At 41.3% G+C, this 19,088-nt stretch overlaps 1 pseudogene; it reads left to right on the forward strand.

Moving 5' to 3' along the window:
* The first annotated feature begins 861 nt into the window (after positions 1 to 861).
* LOC126937328 (ribosomal L1 domain-containing protein 1-like) lies at positions 862 to 13,535 on the forward strand (annotated as a pseudogene).
* Positions 13,536 to 19,088: the final 5,553 nt, after the last annotated feature.

Here is a 19,088-nt window from a genome sequence, read left to right on the forward strand (position 1 = left end):
TCCCAAGTAACTGGGATTACAGGCACACGCCACCACGCCTGGCTAATTTCTGTATTTTTAGTAGAGATGGGGTTTTGCCATGTTAGCCAGGCTAATCTCGAACTTCTGACCTCAAGTGATCTGCCCACCCCCGCCTCCCAATGTTCTAGGATTACAGGCGTGAGCCACTGCACCTGGCCAAGTGATTCTTTAGGATTCCACCAGCAGCTATAATCTCTTGCTTCCCCTTTCCCATACAATCAGCTCCAAGTGCTAAGATTTAGGCATCTATTATGTGCCAGACATTGTTAAAAATAAATTCTTTATATTTCAAGCTTTCTATATATGATCTTATTTAATCTTTCCAATTATGCTAAAAAAGAATGGGTGCTATTATTATCTTCCCCATAATATTACCTTTCCCTAAATGGAAGAAACTGAAATTCTTTCCATTTCAATCATATCTCAAAATAAGGAAAGAGACTCCATGGTTCCTGGTTATAAACGACAGAAACTGACCCTTGCTGATGTAAGCAGGGAGCACATTTATTCAAAATGTCTTGGGTTTGGATGCGAATGTCTTCTTGGTGTCAAAATTCTATTGATTTTATAGTTCATCTTTATCCTATTTGAGTTTTCTAATATGTTTAAGGTTGACAAAAGGCAGAAATTCTTTACATTTTTGCTTCTACAAGACTACGAACCTGTTAAAAACCAATAGTATTCCTTCTTATCAAGTAGCTAGTGGAGGGTCTTGAATATGTTGTGCACTGATTAAATATGTAACTCGTTGAGACATAGGTGGATTCTGCCTTCTAGCATAGGGGTGAGGTGTGGTCTGAAGCAAGCCATTGCCTAGGAGCTCGTTAGAAGTGCAAAGTCATGGGCCTCGCCCTGGACCTGCTGAATCAGGATCTGGGAAAGAAGGAGCAGGACATGTTAACAAGCCATTCAGATGATTCTGATGCACTCTCGGGTTTGAAAAGCTCTGCTTTCATGGCTCCTAGTCTAGTAGACTCATGGAAAAATTCATTTATAAACAAATATTCACTATTTAATCTGCTAAAATCCATAGTAATAAGTAATGCCTCCTTACTAAAATGAAACAGGTATGAGTTCACCTTAGAACTGTGATGTCTTTCTCATCTTCTCCTGCCCTAAGCTGCTTCATCCCTTCCTTTTTCATTTGTGTGCTGTTCAGAAATCAAGGTAGAAGTCAAGTGATGTTTGCTTACTTGTGTGACACACCGAGTCACACCCGATCCACACTGATCAGGATAGGAAATTGTTTCTTCCATCTAATGACTTGAAAGAGAAGGGAGCATCAGTTTGAGTGAATGTGTGTCAGCCTAGAGAGATAGATAAGAACATCTACCTCTCTGTATCTATCAATCATCTATCTATCTGTCTGTCTATCTATCTATCTATCAATCATCTATCTATCTGTCTGTCTGTCTCTGTCTGTCTATCTATCTATCAATCATCTATCTGTCTGTCTGTCTCTGTCTGTCTATCTATCTATCTATCTATCTATCTATCTATCTATCTATCTATCTATCTGTCTATCTATTGAACTCACTCATTACCATGAAGATGGCACCAAGCCATCTCATGAGGGACTTGCCTCCATGACCCAGACACCTCCCACCAGGCTCCACCTCTAACACTGGGGATTACATTTCAACATGAAATTTTGAGGGAACAAACCTCCAAACCATATCAGCCAGCTTTCTCTAGAGAAGTGATTCTCAACTTTGGCTTCACATTAGAATCACCTGGAGGGTTTCCACAAACTTTCATTACCCCGTGCTCTGGAGATTCAGGTGGAGCCAGGAGAAATGTGGATCTTCCCAAGTTGCCCATTCTTTGCCACTTACCCACTTTGAAATCAACATATGACTGGTTAACTGCAACTTATGAGATACTATTGCTAGCAGCTCTTTGGTCCTTGTGGATGGCCACAAATCCCTCCAATGGTACCAGGTTGGCCATAAAATATGCTGCCCTCCAGACCTTCCGCTTCTGGAACTATTCCAGGAGTTTGGGTTCTAACCAAAAGTGTTTCTTGCCTCTCTGAACTGGAATCCCAAGCCCTCTGGGAGCTTAATTAAAAAAAAAAAATGTTGTATTGCTGTATAAAGCATATACCATAGCTACAGTTAAATGATTTTTAGTAAATTTACAAAGTTGTAAAGCTCTCACCACCCCAGAAAGATGCCTCATGACCCCTTACAGTCACTCCTCATTCCCACTCCCCACTATGCTCAAATTCTATTTTTTTTTTTTTTTTTTTTTTGAGACAGGGTCTTTCTTTCCCTGTTGCCCAGGCTGGAGTTCAGTGGCATGATCATGGCTCACTGCTGCCTCAACCTTTTTGGCTCAAGCAATCCTTCCCATTCAGCCTCCCAAAGTGCTGGGACTATAGGCATGAGCCATCGCACCTGGTCAAATTCTTTTTTTAAAGAGCTATATTGAGATATAACTCACAAACCATACAAATCACCTATTGAAGGTGTACAATTCAAGGGCTGGTAGTATTTTCAGAGTTGTCGGCCCATCACCACAATCTATTTTACAGCATTTTCATTACCTCAAAAAGAAACCCTGTACCCCTTAGCCATCACCCCCGACCTTCTATCTCCCCTAGCCCTAGGCAACCACTGATCTCCTTTTTGTCTCTAGAGGTTTGCCTTCTCTAGATATTTGACATCAATGCAATCATATAATGATGTGGTCTTTTGTGACTGGCTTCTCCTTTGAACATGATAGTTTCAAAGTTCATCACCCATGTTATAGCATGTATCAATACTTCATTTTTATTGCTGAATAGTATTCCATTGTATGAATATATCACATTTTATTTATCCAGTCATCAATTGATGGACATTTGGGTTGTGTTCACTTTTTGGCTCTTAGGAATAAAGGGACTGTAACCTACCGTTGTAACAAGTAGCAGAGAGCCAATCACAGAAGCTGAGTTTCAGCCAATCACAAGCAGCCAACTGTTTAAACCCCATTCCAATAAGGCAAATGCGGAGCTGTAACCAATCCACCTGTTTTCTGACCTCACTTATGTTTTCTGTATATCATTTCTTTTTTCTGTCCATAAATGTCATGTGACCATGTGGCAGCCCCAGAGCCTGATTTGTTAATTGTTCTTTGCTCAATTAAACTCTAAGTTTGTCTAAAGTGTTTCTTTTAACAGGACATTCATGTACACATTGTGTGGAAATAAGTTTTTATTTCTCTCAGGTATATACCTAGGAGTAGAATAGCTGGGTTATAGGGTAGCGTATGTTTAGCTTTCTGTTCTTTTCTTTTTTTTATCTTGAGACAGGGTCTCACTTTGTTGCCCAGGCTGGAGTACAGTGGTGGGATCATAGCCTTGTAGCCTTGAACTCCTGGATTAAAGTGATCTTATGCCCTCAGCATCCTTAATAGTTAGGACTACAGATGTGCACCACCATGCCTGGCTAATTTTTTAAAATGTTTTTGTAGAGACTGGGTCTCACTTTGTTGCTCTGAATGGTCTTGAACTCCTGGCTTCAAGTGATCTACTTGCCTTGGCCTTCCAAGACAGTGGGATTACAGGTGTAAGCCAGTGTGTCTGACCTGTTTTAGCCTTCTGAGGAACTGCTACTCTTTTCAAAGCAGCCGTGCTATTTGACATTCCTATCAGCAACGTATGCGGGTTCCAATTTCTTCACATCCTTACCAAGAATTGTTATTACGGATCTCTTTTAGGGTGTGAAGTGGTATCTCATTTGTATTTTCCTGATGGCTAATGTCGAGTATCTTTTCATGTGTATACTGGCCATTTGTAGTTCTTATTTGGAGAATAGCCTCTTCAGATCCTTTGCTTATTTTTAGATTGGATTACTTGTTTATTTATTATTGAGTTGTAATAGTTCTTTATATGTCCTATATACAAGTCTTGTATCAGATATACGAATTGCAAAAATTATCTTCCATTCCTTGGGTTGTCTTTGGACTTTTTTAAAAGCTTCTGCCGCTCTTGTGATACTCTGCTTCATGCTGGCTCATGTTATAGTGAGTTGTTAACATGTACCACTCTTCTTTGAAATCAGAAGCTAATTGAGGTGCATACCTTTGTTTTTGTATACCACCAGAAACCTAGATTGCTTTCTGCACATGAATAGTGCATTTGGGATTTGAGGCCTGCATGCCAGATCCTATTGTATGAACTATTTCAAATGTTTCTAAAGCCAGAGATTTTGTTTTCCACATCAACACAACCCAGCTGCCTTGTATCTGGATAAAATAAATGGGCGAACATAATTGATTCTATCCATTAACAATTGTTCCCTTTACCAAGAAAAAAATAGCATTGCTATGTGAGTCACCATTTCATAAATAAGCTGTATTCCGAAAATTCACTTGTATGGCCGTTATTTGTAGTGCTGAACATATTTTCACCTAGTACCAATGTGATAACAATGGCTCAGTTTACGATTCTGGGACTCAAAGTCAACTGCATTTCTGAAGAAGTTTACTGTAAGCTGTACATCATAGGCCAAAAGAGCCCTTCATGATCTGGTCTGGTCTGGGAATGGAAGCATAACTCATCGTGTGATCTCCACGGGGAAGTGTGTTAGGGCATCAAGCAGCTGCATAAACATGTGTCTCCTCTTTGGGTGCGTGTGTTGTAGACCCAGTGACCTCTGGTCAGCAAGCCTGAAGCTAAAAGAGGATTTGGGAATATAAGGAGCATCCCTAACAAACCCTTGTGGAGACCAGTTATTCCTAGGGATGGGATGCGTGAATTTAAGTCAGGGGTCCTACTCAAATACCAATCTCAAAGAAAAGTGAATGTTTGAATATTATGCCATATCAAAATGATGGCCATGAAGATTATGCTGTTACATAGGCACATGTTTATAAGCAGAAGAACGTAGAATCTCAGATGTTAAACAGAACCCCCTCAACATACACACTCAACAAAGGAAAGCAACAAAATAAAAACAAAAGTCCTGGCAGAGGAAAAAAAATAACTAGAAACAAAGAAACCAAAATCCTAACGATAATTTATGCATGTGGAATTATTTTTTTCTGCTTTTCTTTTTTCTGAATTACCTCCAATTTGCTTAGATTTATTTTAATAGTAAAATCCAGGACAATTTCTCTGCCTATGTTTAATTTCTACAAGATCAGGGGTCTTGTTCGTCCTCTGTACAGAGACATCACCACTGCATAGAAGAGTTCTTGGTGCAAAAAGGGGTTTAATAAATATTTGTTGAGTTAGATAAGTGATCAATAAAAAAAGCATCAGAATAGAAAAATAAGTAGAGTGTGGAATGCAGTTACGGACTTCAGAGTTAAAGAGGTTATATTGTTATCTATTTTTCTCATATGGAGGAAAGTCCAGCACCATGTAAAGATTCGAGGAATCATTTTTTGAGGTCTATGCTGTGGAGAAAGTTTATGAAACATAAATGTAGTTGGCCATCAGCAGAACAAAGATAATATGCAGAAGTAACAGTTCCAGACCAAAATCCTAAGAAATAGGCATTCAATGTCTTCTCCAGTCTTCTTTAATTTCCAGAAAGGTTGCGCTGCAAATGTTTGGCAGATGTCTCTAAGTTGTCTCTGTTTTCATTGTAATATGTGCATGGAAGGGTATGTCTTGATTAACTTAGATTCTAGTGGAATCTAGAAGTTATGATGTTTCTTGGAATTCTTTAGTATAACTCCAGATATTCTAACACTCATGTGATGCTATTATAATTTCCGTTAATTCTAAATTTCATGTATTGGCATATCTGCTGCAATCCTACTTCTCGAACATCCCTAAGGAGGAAAAGGCTGAGAAGCGCCGGAAATGTTATTAATCATAATTTGTAACAGAGGATCTTTTTGCTCCCTTACCACTTCCCAAAATATTTTATCTGGATTATTTTCAAATTATTTTGGCAATCCTTTGATAGGAAAGATTGTTACAGTAGGTTTCATTTTGGATCCTTATATAGCTACTCCTTCCAGTTTTGAATGAGTCATATTTAGTCTTAATTTCACATAATACATTCCCACTTAATAATACCAATGAATATAAATCTCATTTGTTTTCAAATATATTTTAAGGATAACTGGCACAGAAGGATAGAAATATACCATTCTATAAATAACAAAATTATCTTCATAAATTTTTACTTTTTTTTAACGTTGACAAAGTTCTCCAGAGATTTAAGATGAATAGAGATTGCATAGATTAAGGTGGCATTTCATATTTCCTTTCTAAAAGGTAAACATGATTTTTATAGCTTCTAGAAAAGCATGTCTAAAGGATAAAGAGAGAAATTTAAAAGATTATGTCTCATGCAAGCATTTATACTTTCATTTCCACTTATTTTAGAATAAAAGTGATTTTACATTTTATCTCAGGGCTGACAATCATCAGACGCAATATAAATCTTTAAGTATCTGAAAGGCTGCTTTTCAGGCAACCTGAAATGATTTTTTCTTCGAGTACTTGTAAAGTACACACTCTGAAGCAGGAGCGCCTTAATAGTTTTATAAACTCAATCAATAGAATGCATTTTTTCTTTTCTCTCTTTCTTTCTCTCTCTCTCCTTTCTTCCTGCCTTTCTTTCTCCCTCTCCCTTCTCCTCTCCTCCTCTCCCCTCCTCTCGCTCCCTCTCCTCCTCCTTCTTTCCTCCCTCCCTCCTTTCCTTCCCACCTTTCTTTCTCTTTCCCTCCCCCGTCTCTTCCTGCCTCCCTCCTCCATCCCTCCCCCCCTCCCCTCCCATCCCTCCTCCCTCCACCATCCCATCCCTCCTTCCTCCCGCCCTCCCTCCCTTCCTTCCTTCCCTCCTTTCTTTCTCTTTCCTTCCCTCCCTCCCTCTGTTCCTCCCTCCCTTCCTTCGTTCCTTCTTGGTCTTGCCGTGTAATCCAGGCTGGAGTGCAATAGCAAAATCATAGCTCACTGTAACCTCAAACTCCTGGGCTCAAGGAATCCTCTGGAATGCATTTTCAAAGAGATGGTAGTAGGTCTTCTCCTCAAAGATGTTTTAAAATGGGATCAGGCTGGGTGCGCTGGCTCATGCTTGTAATCCCAGCACTTTGGGAGGCCGAGGCGGGCGGATAACCTGAGGTCGGGAGTTCAAGACCAGCCTGACCAACATGGAGAAACCCTGCCTCCACTGAAAATACAAAATTAGCCAGGCGTGGTAGCGCATGTCTGTAATCTCAGCTATTTGGGAGGCTGAGGCAGGAGAATCATTTGAACCCAGGAGGTGGAGGTTGCGGTGAGCTGAGATCACACCATTACACCCCAGCCTGGGCAACAAGAGTGAAACTCCATCTCCACAAGAAAAAAAAAAAGGGGTGGCCGGGCGCGGTGGCTCACGCCTGTAATCCCAGCACTTTGGGAGGCTGAGGCGGGTGGATCATGAGGTCAGGAGATCGAGACCATCCTGGCTAACACGGTGAAACCCTGTCTCTACTAAAAATACAAAAAAAAAAAAAAAAAAAAAGAAAGAAAAAAAAAATTAGCTGGGCGTGGTGACAGGCAGCTACTCAGGGAGGCTGAGGCAGGAGAATGGTGTGAACCCGGGAGGCGGAGCTTGCAGTGAGCCGAGATCGTGCCACTGCACTCCATCCAGCCTGGGTGACAGAGTGAGACTCTGTCTCAAAAAAAAAAAGAAAATGGGATCAAGTTTGGCATGGTAGCATGAGCCTATGGTCCTAGCTACTGCGGAAGCCGAGTGAGGAGGATGGCTTGAGCTCAGGAGTTCAAGACTGCAGTGAGCTATGACCACACCTGTGAATAGCCACTGTACTCCAGCTCAGGTGACAGAGTGAGACCCTGTCTCTAAAAAAAAATTAAATTTAAAAATAAAAAAATTAAAAATGGTATCAGCAGCCATGAATGTGACAAAAGTAAAGTACTGGAACTTACCTTTCAGTACCAAGATAATGTGGTCAAGTGGAACGGAATAACTGAGATATCAGAAAATTGAAAATTATTACATTATGTAATTTTATATAGGTTCATGAAAGTCTCTGATTCTCGAACTTTAAGTAACACAGTCTGTTTCACAAATGAGGACACTGGGATTTATCATCTTCAGGACACTTGCTCAAGATCCTTAGCCAGTTAAATATGGAGAGCTGAACAAAGGTATTAGTCTCTATAAAAGACACAAGGACAGAATGAATGGGTGAAGAAAAACCAAACCTTTGGAAGTATGAGACAGATGGAAGGGGACAATGACTTAGCCATTCAGGAAGGTTGACTCATGAACCATTGGTGGGAAATCTGGGCAACCACCTCTTTTGTACCACAGAACTGCCCAGAAGACTCAGGAACTGATGGAGCCAGGTACCCCTAGAGGCAGAGTGTAGGGTGAAGTTGAAACAAGAGAGTGTATTTAAGAAGCACCAGGACCTGACATCTCCTTGATTCCATATGGCTTATGACTGCCCCTCCTCAATGTCTGTAGACGACCAGCAAGTATGAAGAGAAAATCTCTGGCAAGGAGAGGTTAGTGAGGGCTAGGGAGGAGACACTAGAACAGGTGAGAGTTGGAGTACCTTACAAAAAAGAGAATTAAGTAAAAAAATAAAAATATATATTTATATTAATATATTATATATAATAAAATTATAATAAGCACTAAAAGAGAATTTAAGTCACTGAACAGTAACTGTTTGATGTAACATTTAAGGCAAGATTACTTTAAATTCCCCAATTTACTTTGCACTTTCCACGCCAACATGTTTTATTTTGCAGCAACATACCTGTTGCAATGTTTCATGTTACTCATATTGCTGGGACAATGGTAATACAGCAGAGTAATGATTATTTTCTCCTTCAATGAGATAAAGTCAATAGAAACTGAAATTTGATTATTATTTTCTCTTTTAGAAAACTTTTTTCTTTTTTTGAGACAGGGTCTTGCTTTGTTGCCCAGGCTGGGGTGTGATCATAGCTCACTGCTGCCTAGAATTCCTGGGCTCAAGGGATCCTCTCACCTGTCTCCTGAGTAGCTGGGACTATAGGCCACACCACCATGCCCGGCTAACTTTTAAAATTCGTAGAGACAGGATCTCATTATGTTGCTCAGTCTGGTCTTGAATTCCTGGTCTCAGTCAATCCCCCTACCTCACCCTCCCAAAGTGCTGGGATTATAGGTGTGAGCTACTCTGCCCAGTTTAGAAAACTCTTATTATGAAAATATTAAATATGTACAAAAGTAGAGAGAATAGTAAAATGAACTCTTATATTCATCACCATCTTCCACAATTATCAACAAATCTTATTCCCTCTCTCCATTCATCCCCAGCCCCACTGAATGATTCTGAGGCAAATATCAAGCATCATATATTTTCATTCATAAGTATTTCAGTATGGCTCTCCAAAAGACACACATTTTTTAAAAAGGTTACTACAATGTCATTATCCCACCTGAAAATTTTGATTTCTTTTTTATTTTATTTATTTATTTATTTTGAGACAGAGTCTCACTCTGTTGCCCAGGCAGGCTGGAGTGCAGTGGCATGATCTCAGCTCACTGCAACCTCTGCCCTCCAAGTTCAAGCTATTTTGCTGCCTCAGCCTCCCGAGTAGCTGGGATTACAGGCGCCTACCACCACGTCCAGGTAATTTTTTTTGTATTTTTAGTAGAGGTGGGGTTTCACCATCTTGGCCAGGCTGGTCTGGAACTCCTGACCTTGTGATCCACCTGCCTCGGTCTCCCAAAGTGCTGGGGTTACAGGCGTAAGCCACGGTGCCTTGCCAATTTTAATTTCTTAATAACATCAAATATCTGGTCAGTGTTCACATTTATTCAATGGCTTCAAATTGTTTACAGTTTATTTTAAATAGGACCTAAAGTTTATCTAATTCATAAGTCCTTTCAATATTTATTATTTCTACTTTTAAATTTATTTTTATTTTTATTTATTTATCCATTTTTGAGACAGGGTTTCAATGTTGCCTAGGCTGGAGTGCAGTGGTGCAATCTCAGCTCACTGCAGCCTTGACCTCCTGTGCTCAGGTGATCCTCCCGCCTCAGCCTCCCAAGTAGCGGGGACTACAGGCATGTGCCACCATGCCTGGACAATTATTTTTGTGGAGTTTTTTTGTTTGCTTGCTTGCTTTTTGTAGAGACATTGTTTTCCCATGTTGCCCAGGCTGGTCTTGAACTCCTGGGCTCAAGCGATCCTCCCTGCCTCAGCCTTCCAAAGTGCTGGGCTTACAGGCATGAGCCAACCGCACCCAGCCTAAGTTTATTAATTTTATATTATATCTGCAATTGGTTGATGTGTCTTATGTTTACTTCCCTTTTGACAGGAACTTAAGAGTTTCAATATCTACGCATTAGGCAATTCATTGATGAAATGTAAGAAATCTACAAATGTAGTTAATTTTTTTAGTAAAAAATTCACATACTGATAGACCCCAGGAAACTGCTTGAAAATTAATTATTAATGTAAAAGTGATTTGAGAAAGAATTTTAAAAGAAAAACATATATTAAATATTATGTTATGTATGTATATTGTTATTAGGGTAATAATTGGGAGTTAATGTCTCTCTCAGATTCAGTGAAGCACACTCTTCTGGTTTTTCTTCTGCTGTTTACTCTGAATCCTTTATTAGGTCCTCTTCCTCTACCTGACCTCTAAATGTTGGGGTCACTCAGTAGGCCATTTGAAGCTCACTTCTTTTGCATCTTTTTTTTATGAGATCACAGTAATACCCCTAGTTGTAAATGATGTCTTTCTTGGCAAAATTGACCAAAAATAGTCTCACATAGCAAATACAAAGACAAAGTAAAAAGGACAAATGACACACTGGCTTACAAAAATTGCAGCTTCAATCAAGAGTTAATATATAGAGCTTCTTAAAAACAGAAAATAAAATAATTGGCCAGGCGTGGTGGCTCACACCCATAATCCCAGCACTTTGGGAGGCCGAGGTGGGCAGATCACCTGAGGTCAGGAGTTCGAGACCAGCTTGGCTAACATGGTGAAACCCCGTTTCTATTAAAAATACAAAAAAGTAGCCAGGCATGGTGGCGCGTGCCTGTACTCCCAGCTACTTGGGAGGCTGAGGCAGGAGACTCCCTTGAACCTGAGAGGTGGAGGTTGCAGTGAGCCAAGATCGCACCACTGAACTCCAGCCTCGACTACAAGAGTGAAACTCTGTCTCCAAAAAATAATAATAATAATAATAATCATCATCATCATCGTCATCAATGATCCTATAGAAAAATGGGTTAGAGACAGGCATGGACTGATCATAGAAAAAGATGCAAATGGTCATTAAAAAGATATATTCTCCACCCCACTCATGATAAGAGAATGCAAATTAGAACTATACTGAATATTTTTTATCCCTTAACAGCTTGGCAAAATTCCAAAAGTTTGACCATATACTTTATTGGTAAGGCTTTGGGAAAGCAAGCACTCTCATACATAGCTTGTGGAAATAAAAACCAACTTCTAGGCACATCTTCACAAGATGAAAACAAAATCAACTTCAGCTGCGACTGCAACCGCTAGCTCGACTCCAGAGTCCCCGACAGCACTGAAGCAGCTGCACAAAGAGCAGGTTAGAAAGGCAGTGGACACTCTGTTGACACATCGAAAGTCCAGGAAAAATGATCCCAGATTGCTTTTGAACAAGAATGAAAATTTATTTTTAATGGTGGTATGGAAAATTCCAAGTAAAGAACTGAGGGTCAGATTGTCCTTGCCTCATGGTATTCAATCACATTTAGAAGAAATCTGTTTATTTACCAAGGATGAACTCAATTCAACTCCTGAAAAGACAGACCAGTTCTATAGAAAGCTTTTGAACAAGCATGGAATTAAAACTACATCTCATATTATCCCCCTCCAAAACTTTAAAAAAGGAATATAAAGCCTATGAAGCCAAGCTCCACCTTCTGAGCAGTTTTGACTTCTTCCATACTGATGCCAGAATTAGGTGGCTCTTACCCTCACACATTAGGAGACATTTCTATCAAAGAAAGTTCTAGTATCAGGCTGAGGCCGGCGGATCACGAGGTCAGGAGATGGAGACCATCCCAGCTAACACGATGAAACCCCGTCTCTACTAAAAACACAAAAAATTAGCTGGGCGAGGTGGCAGGCGCCTGTAGTCCCAGCTACTCAGGAGGCTGAGGCAGGCGAATCGCTTGAACCCGGGAGGTGGAGGTTGCAGTGAGCTGAGATCGTGCCACTGCACTCCGGCCTGGCGACAGAGCGAGACTCTGTCTCAAAAAAAAAAAAAAAAAAAAAAAAAAAAAAAGGCAAGTTCCAGTAGTTTCAGTATCTGTAAACCTTCTGTCTATGAATTTTATCAAGAGAGATCAATGAATGTATAGGTGGAACCGTCTAAGTATTTCTATAAGTGGTTCTTTCAGTGCTATACACATCGGTCACACTGGGATGCAGATTGAGCACATCATTGAAAACATTGTTGCTGTCGCAAAAGGACTTTCAGAAAAATTGCCAGAGAAGTGGGAGAGCGTGAAACTCCTGTTTGTGGAAACTGAGAAATCGGTTGCCCTTCCTATTTTTTCCTTGTTTGTCAACAATTGGGATGAAGCCACCAGAAAATTTATGTTTAATAAGTAGAAAAAAGCAGCGAGGAGAAAATGAAGAGAAAAAAAATGTTGAAAAACAAAAGGAGAGGAACAAAAACAAAAAGATAAGGCAACAGGCTAGGAAGCCTGCATCAGTCCTAAGTAAAGATGAGGTGGCACCTAAAAATGGTGGCACTGCAGTGAAGAAACCATAATCAAAGAAGAAATAGACACCAGAGCATGAGGATAAAAATTGCGGCAGAGGAAAAGCCCTGGATAAAGTGACAAATGAATCAAAAGATGAAATTTTACAACTGGTAACCATAGGAAAAACTCCAGCTAATGAAAATATACAGACTGAAAAACGTGCTATAGGCCGAGGTGGGCGGATTCCCTGAGGTCGGGAGTTTGAGACCAGCCTGACCAACATAGAGAAACCCCATCTCTACTGAAAATACAAAATTAGCTGGGTGTGGTGGCGCACGCCTGTAATCCCAGCTACTCGGGAGGCTGAGGCAGGAGAATTGCTTGAACCTAGGGGAGGCGGAGGTTGCGGTGAGTGGAGATCGCGCCATTGCATTCCAGCCTGGGCAACAAGAGCAAGCCTCCGTCTCAAAAACAAAAACAGAAACAGAAACAAAAGCAAAACAAAACAGAAAAAAAACATGCTATAGAAGGAAGTCTCCAGAAAAGAGTCCTGATCCCCACACACCTGGTGGGAAGAAGAGAAAGGCATTGCCAGCCTCTGATACCCCAAAGGCTGCAGAGTCTGAGACCCCATGGAAAGGCCCAGGGAAGAAGCCAAAAATCAATGAGTCAGTGAAGGAAAACAAACCCTTGGCTGGGGCAAAAAGTCAGAGACAGGTACAAAAAAGCCAGAGGCCAATTTTTTTGCTACCCTTCGTAAATCTGTGACAAAAGCTTCCTGTAGCCCCCCAAAACGACCCCCAAAACCCAAAGTAAAGAACTACCTGAAGAGCTTTTTAGAACTACTGGGGTCCTGACCCGCTTTGCAGCCTTCTCCAAGGGTGAGAGGCTCGGACTTCAAGATTTGGCCGGGCGCGGTGGCTCATGCCTCTAATCCCAGCACTTTGGGAGGCCAAGGCGGGCAGATCACAAGGTCAGGAGATAGAGACCATCCTGGCTAACACGGTGAAACCCCATCTCTGCTAAAAATACAAAAAACATTAACTGGGCGTAGTGGTGGGCACCTGTAGTCCCAGCTACTCTGGAGGCTGAGGCAGGAGAACCCGAGAGGCCTGAGCTTGCAGTGAACCGAGATGGTGCCACTGCACTCCAGCCTGGGCCACAGAGCAAGACTCCGTCTCAGAAAAAAAAAAAAAAAAAAAGAAGATTTCTTAAAGCCTCTATAGGTGATTCTGACATACGATGTATTATTTTAATAGAGGTTTATTTGAAATTATATATTCTGCATTATTTTTCTGTTACATAAATGTTATTAAACAATAAGACTAGTGAACAGTGGCAATTAGTAGTAATTAATAGCACTAATGAAGGAGAAGGAAAGGAAGACCTATTTGGGGAAAATTCAGACTGCAGAAGCGGCCTGCCTGAAAAGTCATAGCAACAGGCAAAAATAAAACAACCCTGGGAAAAAAAAACTCAGGCTGCACCTGCAGACAGATAAGCAGACAGGGTCCAGCACAGAAGCCCTTTGTTCTCTGTACAAATAGCAAGCTCCCAGGAAAAAGTTTCCTCCCGTTTTCAGGCATATACACGTTGGAAGCTTGCACAGGAAGGAGGGGGATCTTACCCACAGTTATACAAACAAGAGAAGCAGTGCTTTGTGCTTGTCTAGAGACATACCCACAGCTGCGTAAGATAAGGGGAGTTGCACAGACAGCTTTACTGGTAAGTCACTCGAACTGTTACAGAGATGAGAGGAGTTTCTTTCCCCGCCCAGGCGCCCCCCGCCCTACCTCCTCTACCCTGAGACGGGGTCTTGCTCTGTAGTCCAAGCAGGAGTGCAGTGGCGCGATCTCGGCTCACTGCAAGCTCCGCCTCCAGGATTCACGCCATTCTCCTGCCTCAGCTTCCTGAGTAGCTGGGACTACAGGTGCCGGCCACGATGCCCGGCTAATTTTTTTTTGTATTTTTTAGTAGAGACGGGGTTTCACTTTGTTAGCCAGGATGGTCTCAATCTCCTGACTTCGTAATCTGCCCGCCTCAGCCTCTCAAAGTGCTGGGATTACAGGCTTAAGCCACCGCACCCAACCGAGAGGAATTTCTTATAAAACTTTTGAATTCAGCTATAACCCAGCAATCCACTTGGACTCCCCTCTCTGCTGCAGAGAGCTTTCTTCTTTGACTTCTTAGACTTTCACTCCAACGCAGCTTTGTGTCCAAGCTCCTTACTTTTCTTGGATGTAGGACAAAGTCCCCGAGGTACTAGTTCAGACAATGAGAACCTGCTACATTAAGGTTATTGACGAAACTGCGACACTAGTATCTTAGTTTTAAAAATACTGTGGGAAAATATAACGACATATTTAAAATGTTGATATATTATAAACATTATACGGAGGATGATTACACATTTTCCCCTAGTACAGCAGTTTAACTTTTTAATAATTTTATTGGATTACTATATATTATTTTTTCAAGAGACAGGGGGTCTCATCAGTTGCCTCGGCTGGCTCTAAACTCCTGGAGTCAAGTGCTCCTCCTGTCTCAGCCTTATGGGTAGCTGGGACTGTTGGCACATGCCACCACACCAGGCTTAGTGTGTATTCTTAAGATACGTTAAATGTCAGACTTTTAAGAAGGAGAACATAGGCCAGACATGGTGGCTCATGCCTGTAATCCCAGCACTTTGGGAGGCTGAGACGGGTGGATTGCCTGAGCTCAGGAGTTTGAGACTAGCCTGGGCAACATGGCAAAACCCCATCTCTACCAAAAATACAAAAAATTAGCCAGGAGTGGTGGCATGCACCGGTAGTCCTAGGTACTTTGAAGGCTGAGGTGGGAGGATCACTTGAGCCCAGGGTCAAGCCTGCAGTGAGCTGAGATTGTGCCACTGCACTCCAGCCTGGGTGAGAGAGGGAGACCCTGTCTCAAAAATAAATAAATAAATATAGTAGGACGAACTAAACTGATATTTTGATATTATCCATATTTAAAAACTCACAAACACAGTGCCATGTTTCTTTCTGCCCCATGATACAGTAGGATATGTTAACTCTGTTTCCTTTTCTGAAAATATTTCTGAGCTGCCTGCAGCCTTTAGGTCCTCCTTAATTTATTTAATGGTAAAACTGATGTAAAAATCCACTTTGACTTGCACTCTGCTCTTATCAAACTCATGTAACACTGGGTTCCTGTGTCAGTACAATACGATGACATTAAGCTAAATTTCATCTCAACATAAGTGTTTAATCATGGAATAGTTAGGATTTTATCTGCTAGCAACAGGATTTAGACTTGTTGGAATTAACTTCTATCTTCTATCTCTCCAAAAAGGGCCATCTACTCTGTATGTTGTTTGGGTAGATCATTATTTGTCCATCAGTTCCTTTGCATCCATTCATCACATAGTCTATGTCTAAACTGCCCATTGCTTTCTCAACATTAGGAAGAACATTGGATGTCATCAGAAGTTAAACGCTTCTCAGGGAAAATGGTTTTTAAATCAGAGAGGTTAGTAGAAATCAAATATGGATATCAAATAAATTACAGTTTTAGTAAATAAATTAAAATGGTTTCACTTGGCTGCCCTGTTCTGGTTATAAATGTGTATTTGAAATATATATGTGTATATATTTGTGTATTTAAAATATATATGTGTGTGTATATTTGTGCTTCAGATATATATGTATATTTGAAATATATGTAAGTGCTGAAGCAGTCTTATTTACAAGAGTGTTCTTTCCTCTATCAGTTTTTGTCACAACCCATACATGATCCTGAACAACTCAGATGCAGTCAACTCATCCTTTTCCAGATATCTCATGGTCCTGCAAAGATCATTAAACAGTTTTAGAAAACTAGCACATATGTTTCTACTTTATTTTTTTATTTTTTTTGAGACGGACTCTTGCTCTGTCGCCCAGGCTGGAGTGCAGTGGCCAGATCTCAGCTCACTGCAAGCTCCACCTCCCATGTTCACACCATTCTCCTGCCTCAGCCTCCCGTGTAGCTGAGACTACAGGCGCCCGCCACCTCGCCCAGCTAGTTTTTTGTATTTTTTAGTAGAGACGGGGTTTCACCATGTTAGCCAGGATGGTCTTGATCTCCTGACCTCGTGATCCGCCCGTCTCGGCCTCCCAAAGTGCTGGGATTACAGGCTTGAGCCATCGCGCCCGGCCCCATGTTTCTACTTTATTGTAACTCTTTTCTACATTCTCATCTTTAAATGTATTTAGTGAGTACCTACTATAAGCCAACCACTGCCCTAAGTGCTGGGGACACAGCTTAGATCAAAACAGTCAAAACTTCTGCCCTTATTCTGTAAGAGAGATAGGCATTTTTAATTTTTTTAATTTTTTGAGGCAGAGTCTTGCTGTTGCCCAGGCTAGAGTGCAGTTGCAAGATATCGGCTCACTGCAACCTATGCCTCCCAGGTTCAAGCAATTCTCCTGCCTCAGCCTCCTGAGTAGCTGGGAGTACAGGCGCATGCCGCCACGCCTGGGTAATTTTTGTGTTTTTAGTAGAGATAGGGTTTCACCATGTTGACCAGGCTGGTCTTGAACTCCTGACCTCATGTGATCCGCCTGTCTCAGCCTCCCAAAGGGCTGGGATTACAGGCATGAGCCACTGCGCCTGGCCATTTTTAATTTTTTTAAACCAACTTTTGTGAAGTTTGATTTACAAACAATAAAACGTACACATTGTAAGTATATACTTCAGTGAAATTTTACAAATGTATTCACCCACACAGGCACTACCTTGATCAAAAACAGAATATTTACATCACTTCAAATCAAGTTCTATCCAAGTCAGTCTCTTCTTGAGCCCTGAGCAGCTGCTAATCTGTTTTCTGTCACTATAGATGTCTTTTAAGAGCTTGGGGTCTCACATTTGATTTCTTTTTTTCCCTTCCTTCCTTCCTTCCTTCCTTCCTTCCTTCCTTCCTTCCTTCCTTCCTTCCTTTCTCCTTCCTTCCTTCCTTCTTTCCTTCCTTTCTTCCTTCCTTCTTCTTTTTCTTCTTCTTTCTTCTTCTGCTTCTTCCTTCTTCCTTTTTTTTTTGAGATGGAGTCTTACTCTGTCACCCAGGTTGGAGTGCAGTGGCGCCATCTCGGCTCACAGCAACCTCTGCCTCCTGAGTTCAAGCGATTCCCCTGCCTCAGCTTCCCAAATAGCTGGGATTACAGGCGCACACCACCATGCCCGGCTAATTTTTTGGTATTTTTAGTAGAGACAGGATTTCACCAGGTTGGTCAAGCTAGTCTCCAACCCGACCTCTCCACCTGCCGGCCTGCCAAAGCATTGGGATTATACGCATGAGCCACCATGCTCAGCCTGATTTCTTTTACTCAATATATTTTTGAAATTCATTCATGTTGTACATCAAGTAGTTGATCCCTGTTTATTGATAATTGCATTCATTACATTGTATAGATATGCCACAAGTTGTTTTTATTCAACAGTTGATGGACATTTGGGTGGTTTGCAGTTTTTGATTATTAAAAACAAAGTTGGGCCACGCACAGTGGCTCACGCCTGTAATCCCAGCACTTTGGGAGGCCAAGGTGGGTGGATCATGAGGTCTGGAATTTGAGACCATCCTGACCAACATGGTGAAACCCCGTCTCTACTAAAAATACAAAAAACAGCCTGGCGTGGTGGCAGGTGCCTGTAATCCCAGATACTCGGGAGGCTGAGGCACGAGAATCGCTTGAACCTGAAAGGCGGAGGTTGCAATGAGCCAAGATCAGGTCACTGCACTCTAGCATGGGCGACAAGAGCAACATTCTGTCTCAAACAAAAACAAAGCAAAACAAAGCTGGTATGAATATTAACATACAAGCCTCTGTATGAATATACGCTTTTGTACCTAGGTAAATTCGTAGGAGATTACTGGATCGTATGATAAAGTGTAAGATTACAAGAAAAGATTGTAAGTTTTCCAAAGTAGTTGTACCATTTTGCATCACCATCACCAACATATCAGAGGTCCAGTTGCTCTGCATCCTTGCCAACATTTGGTATTATCTTTTAATTTTGGGCCATCCTAAAGAACAGGTGGTGATAAAGATGTGCTTCTTACTTGTGCCCGTCTATTTATGTAACCCCATTTAAAAACTGATCATTTTATTAATAAATTTTTAAAAATCTGAAATATTTAGGAATCTTAAATTAAATGTCTGGCTTGACTTTGCAGATATTTTTATTCTGTTCCCTCACGAAACTCCCAGGCGCTGTATAGCAAACATAAATCCGTTGTCAGGCAGCAGTAGCACGTTATTGCTCTCGGAGCTTGGCTGCTCGTTGGTGCTCGCAACCACAAAGGTCTACGCAAACCTCCACGGTTTCCTCCAGCCTTCGCGTCACCTTTCTAAGAAATTCCCAGAGGGCAGCGCAGACGGGCCGGGCTCTAG

The sequence above is a fragment of the Macaca thibetana genome, chromosome 15 (assembly GCF_024542745.1).
Source record: "Macaca thibetana thibetana isolate TM-01 chromosome 15, ASM2454274v1, whole genome shotgun sequence".
Taxonomy (NCBI): Eukaryota; Metazoa; Chordata; class Mammalia; order Primates; family Cercopithecidae; genus Macaca; species Macaca thibetana.